Source organism: Neopelma chrysocephalum, unplaced genomic scaffold (genome assembly GCF_003984885.1).
Source record: "Neopelma chrysocephalum unplaced genomic scaffold, ASM398488v2 Primary Assembly neopelma1_73b, whole genome shotgun sequence".
In the NCBI taxonomy this organism is placed as follows: domain Eukaryota; kingdom Metazoa; phylum Chordata; class Aves; order Passeriformes; family Pipridae; genus Neopelma; species Neopelma chrysocephalum.
In genome coordinates, this window is record NW_020897734.1 from 7,079,694 (window position 1) to 7,085,693 (window position 6,000).

General features: G+C 41.2%; 1 protein-coding gene across 3 annotated transcripts in view; it reads right to left on the reverse strand.

Annotated features, from left to right (window-relative positions):
- The window catches only part of PCDH11X (protocadherin 11 X-linked), a 459,785-nt gene extending 453,840 nt beyond the window's left edge, over window positions 1-5,945 (reverse strand). For 2 of the 3 annotated variants that reach the window (XM_027687164.1, XM_027687163.1), the window contains exon 1: window positions 5,491-5,945. The gene's annotated coding sequence lies outside the window, so the exon portion shown is untranslated. The remainder of the gene's footprint in view (window positions 1-5,490) is intronic. The other variant, XM_027687165.1, reaches the window with a different exon arrangement.
- Between the last annotated feature and the right edge of the window lie 55 nt (window positions 5,946-6,000).

The window sequence follows — 6,000 nt, forward strand, 5'->3', positions numbered from 1 at the left end:
TAGTTTCATCCTTATATTGTGCATATATTTATAAATTACTGACAGCAACTATAATCTGAACAAACTACTACAGTGAGGCCTCAAATTATTTGAGTTCAGAGTTATATATGCACATTACAGTTCCTGTTAAGCCATCATTTAATGAGGTTTCCAATGACTAGAGTTCCTCCACACTTTTCTTTAGGGAATGCTATGGCAGCTCTTTGGCTATTTAATGTTGACAAGTGAAGTCTAGGCTTTTCATCACAAACGTCCTACAAGTTCTAGGAAAACCCCTTTCCAGTTTGTGAATCCAACCTGAACCTTGCCATAATGCCTCCTATTGGAGCTGCTCTCCATTTCAGGAAGAAAACTACCATCACACCTAAGGAAAACCAATGACCCAAGTAACCATGTGCCTCCCAGGACACACAGCTTCATACTTGCCAGAAGAGGAGAGATACATACTTTATTAACTGCAACAGCAATCACAGAACCTGCAGAAGTTACTTGAGTTTTACTTCCATTAACAGACATAAAATTTGGTTTCTACCTAAAGTCATGGATCTTCCTTTCTTAGGACAATTATAAAAAAAGTCACCTAATGACATCTGAGTTACAGGCTAAGGGCAGGCAGTTGGCTTCTTTATAACTGCTTCCTATGCTCCATTTTATGGAACCTGCAGTTCTGTCATCTCCTAAATATGTTACTTTTCTTTGGGTGGACCTGTATGTTCCTTGTGCCAGGGACTACAGCTGGAAACAAGAGTGTGTGTGGTTATAGTGTGCCCACGTATGTGAACACAGATCCAGCAGATCATAGATTTCCATACATATACATTTATTTATTTAACAAGATAGCACAGTTGGTTAAATGAAACATGCTGTGCCTAAAGCATTCCAAACTTTTGCTTGATTTTCTTCCCTTTAGCATGTATTTCCTGCTACTTCAGTAGACAGCATCAAGCGTATATAATTACTAATTAAATTCTTACAACAATAATAAAACTATGTCCTTAAGGATGCAACAGATAAACACTGATATGCAAACAGACTACATCACCAGTGACATCTTATTTCTAGACCAGCTTGGAGGAAGAAAATCTTCCCCAAAACAACCATATCACATCAAAGCAGTACACAACTGAAGATGTTCCCCTGGCAGGAAAACGAAGCAGGCGAAGTTTGTGAGCATGGAGAGCTGTCATGTTAAACCCCCGAGCAATGGGTTTTAAAGACAGGGGGCACCTCTGGTTGTAATTTCACTATTGAATTTGGAAGTCTCCAATGATTTCAGCATTCATCTGCCTCTCTAACAACACATTAGGTTCTCTGATGATCCGGCTATGTAAGTTCCCTTGAAATTATATAATCGTTGCGGAGTCTATCACAACTTAAATGAAGGAAAACAACAGCCATTTAAAAAGAACTTCTTTGAAAAGTTAGTAAAGCATTTGCTGTTAAACAGGCTGAGTTCTGCCACTCCTGCAAGCTAAACCCCTTCACACCTATGCCTTCTATACCACATGAACATGTAGAACTCCTAAAGGAGTGGCAGAAGTTCAAGTATGTACATTATGTAATGCAAGAAGCACTTATGGAAGGCCCTGTTCCAACAGGAATTTTTTCACATGCTGCAGGAAGATTTGACTCAGGCCATGTTTGATCAAGGCTAAATCTTGCATAATCTACGAGAAAACATACATTTTCGAAGAGTATCAGAGCTAATTTTCAACAGGATTTTCTTAAAGGCAATAACAATAGACTTCAAAGGAAAAGAATGCTTAATTATGACACAGTTACAGAAAACGCTTCACAGTTTCCTACTTACTGTCAAAACTACCATGATTTGACTGTATCCACATAATAAATCCCACAGTCTTTTTTCACCTGTATTCTAATTTTTACATTAACTTTTCCTGGCTTCCCATTACTTGCCTGTGTATGTGCAAGAAGCATGACTTTTGAGAAGACCCAAGAAAGATACGGTCACTGCTACTTCACTGCACTGGTGAGAGACAACTGTTACAAACTCCTCAGTGATCTCATTACAGAAAGAGGTAATTGGGACAGAAGAATATAAATCTCCCTTATGAATTTTTATGTAAATGGCAACACTTTCATTCAAACAATACTCATTTATTTCATCCAGTCCAAAACACTTGGAATATAGGAAGCTGTGTCTAGAACTTGCTGCTTGAACATTGCTATTACATAGCATAAGCAACTGTATCCTTGAACCCAGGTGTACTTGTAATTCCAATCTTTTCACTTCTAACCTGAAATATGCCCGAAGTCATTATACTTTGCACAGATGAAGCGACTACTTCTGAGGCAGGTGATTGGAAAAGACTCTGCGATGCTTTAGAAGAAAGAGCTCTGTTTAAGTGTAAATAGCCCGTTGTTCCGCTCGACTGTCCCCTGATGGAAGCAGGATTACCGGGATGGTTGCTCCCCGGTGGACTACCTGGCACATCCCCCAAATGCTTTCCACACCTGCGTCAGACAATAAACACCATTCAAAAGTGAATGTTTCTCTTTGGCTCATTGAATGGAAAACTTTACCGGTTACAACGCAAGGTTTGGGGTTTGTTGTTCTTGTAACTTAACCCTCAAAAGAACTGTCACCAGAACATTAGTTCTGATGCAATGTGACGCTGAACCATTAAATTGAGATCTGACTAATTCCTGCTTTGAGCCAGTGCTGTTCTCCTTTAAGAAAAGTCCTACTGTCCGCTTAACCATCAGAGGCTGCTTTAAAATCCAGGTAGAAACACTTGGATCCACAAGGTGCTTTCCAAATTTGAAAGGTTTGTGGTTGAGTTTTTTTCCCTTTTAATCTCTACATTTTTCAGACAGGTGTTATTTTCTACTAGGCTTTCTATAAATTCAACTTAACGGTGCCAAATGTTATTAGACTTCATTGTTTAGGATATATTTATTTTTTTACTATATGAATGTGTCCAACTTGAGCTTGGAGCCTGTCTTAAAACTAGCAGTTAAATTCCTAAGCAAATGATGTTTTAATGGAAAGGTTGACATACTCTTAACTATGGGAGCGTGAATGGCTCCAGTATGAGATTACTCAAGTCCACCTAGAATACAAATGCAATACAGGACCACAGGTTCAGATCTTTGATCTCCTTTTTTACAGAGGCTGTGATGTATAAAGCCAATTCCACTGTGCAGACAGTACTACACTGAATATAAATTATCCTTTAACTACAGCAAGGCTCACATTTAAAGAAATGCTGCAAGGATGAACAATGCAGCCATGAAGCAGAGTTCTTCTGTAGCAAAAATACAGACCAAGATCTGCATGGATAACCATGCTTTCAAAAGACAAGATTTTTCCACAGCTGTTATTTGATAAAAAATAGAGTAAAATCTGGAGTACTGGATATACAGAAGTACAGTTAAATCACACTGCTTGCTTTTTCTGTTGAAAAAGTGAGCTAGGAATACTTGCTTTATTGCCCAGATTAACCATCATTCCCCTAAGAGGCATAAAAAAATTATTTTAAAATGTGGAAACCAACAGTCTCAATGGAATATGGCTTGAAATTTAAACACATCTTTTCCAGATATCTCTTTAGAGGAAGAACCTTCTGCCTACTGAGCTAACACTAAGCTCCCTGGAGTTTAGCCATGAATATTCTAAACCCATCTCTTACAATTCATGAAAAGTTATCTTTTGCCAAAATAAAATGCTTAAGAGGAATTCGATGTGCTTACACTGCTTTTCGTCACTTTATTTAAAATCAGCGTTTCTGTCTCAACTTTATGCCAAATATAAAGGAAGAGGGAGATTGAGTTGTGGAAATATTACCTCAGATTTTATACACAAATGGGAAAACGGACTACTTCTGAGAACATCAGATATTTGGCTTCGGTTTATTCTATATAATTTTGAATTTAACCAGCTCTTTTGCAGTTACACATAGGTACTGTTGAGGATTCTTACAGGAATTTCTCCTGTGTTTACATCAGTTGTAACTTAGGTGCTTCTCAGACGTGGTGCTTCCCCACTCCGTCATGTTTCTTTGTATGCCAACTTTGTGCGTGTGGGAATGTTAGTAAATAAATAAATAAATAAGTAACTTTGTTCCTTATCTTACCTCTTTTGACCTGTCTTGCCTGGCAGACCAATGCTACTTCCACTGCAGACAAGCAAAAAGTTAAAATTTATCTTTCACTTAATCTTTTTGTTCTCTTTAGGCTTCCTTTCAGTAAGGCTTGAAGAAGGTGCTCTTTGTGGCTCTGTTCTCTATGCCAGAATGCAAACAAAACGAATGCAAGGGTGAGCTGATAGTATCTACTGTCCTCAGCTCTGCTTCGGTTCAATAAACTTGAACATCTTCTCCCCTCCTTTGCCAATTGAGATAAGCAGCAACAATTACTCAACATGTATTATCAACTCAAGCTCAAAAAGGCAGGATCAGCTGAGCCGACTCCATCTCTCCCAGTCTCACAGTTTCCTTCAGTGTCCGAGAGGGGCAAATAGGTCCCTGTTTGCCCCTTGACATGCACCTCAGAGCTACTTCTTACAGGCAACTACACCCGGGTTGCAAAAGGAAAGTGAGATAAATCCTCTGCTTTCCACATCGCCTGCAAGGTTTCTGCTTGTAGCCAGCAGGCTGTAAGCTCTGTGCCATGATGGCAAAAGTCACAGACGAGCCATCCTTCTCTTCCCCAAAAGATCACATTCTCTCCTTCTCTGTCTGGGTTCTCCTCTCCCCTTGCCTTTCTGTGGTCTCCATAGCTGAAACCAAGAATTCATTGGGCATCACTGCAATGCCTCTACCCAATTCTAACTGTATCCGGAGCTTGAGTCAATTAAAATACATTTCAGCTTGATCTGGGTTTTATCCCATTCCAGTACTCCACATACACAGCAACTTTAAGCTTACAGACATCCCTTCATGGTTCAAGAAAATCCTTCAATCAAAGAACTTCATTTACAATCCAGCACAGTTTTTGCTTTCTCGGCTCTCCACAGCAGCCTGGCATTTTGATGCAATCCTCATTTAATGCAATCTCCATTACAGGATTATGATCACATCAATAAAATGTTCCATATGTTTTTTTTTTTTTCCCCATCCCTCTCCCTCTCTCATTAATAGTAGGCACTATATCTGCAAAAAACAACAAATCACACGGGCTGATGGGATGCTCTAGGGAGGTAGCGGGGGTACACATTCAACAAAATGCAGCAGCCAATGCAAACTGCCCATCAGAGACTGAGACCGTGGATCTCCTCATTCCTGAGCTATGCGAGTTGCTCAGTGTCCGCGCCGCGAGCACAGATCCTCGCCGTGCTGTGTTATCAGACTAAAAATAAATACAGCTTTTGCATTCACTTGTGAGCTCCCTGTACTTTGCACAGGAGCAGACTTTATCCATACTGTTCTGGATGAACCGCTGATGCTCTGCTTCAAAGGGGGATGCTGGACAAAAGATATCATATAAAAGGCTACAAAAAATCCCTCGTTTCCCCAAGACCCTTCTTACCTTCAGCGCCTTCTCTGCACAAGATGTGAATCTACATGGGCTCCTCAGCACATCATCAAGGCGTTTATAGTAGTGAAGGCTGCCCCACTGCATGGAAGTTAGACCGCTTTGCAACAGCAAATCCTCGATCCAAAGCACAAGCCGCTTCTTCCCATGCAGTGTGCCGAGCACGAATCACACACGACTTCCACATAGGGAATAAAATTGTAAAAGAAAGGGAGGGGGGGAGAAATAAAGAAAAAAAAGGTATCCTAACTTTTAGGCGACCTGAGTTTGTTTTATTTCTGTTGGGTTTAGTCAATTATCTCGCAGCAGCTGCGATAAGATGGAAAGGCAGAGGATGGAAACCCCGCAGAGGTCCGGCCGCGTAACCCAAGTTGCGCGGAGAGACCCCGAACTCGGAGCGGCTCCGCGGCGCAGCCCGGCAGCGCTTCCCGTCCCTTCCCTTCCCCGGCCGGGCGGCTGCGGGCGGCGGAGCGCCGGGTCCCCCCGCGGGGCAGCCGCCGGCGC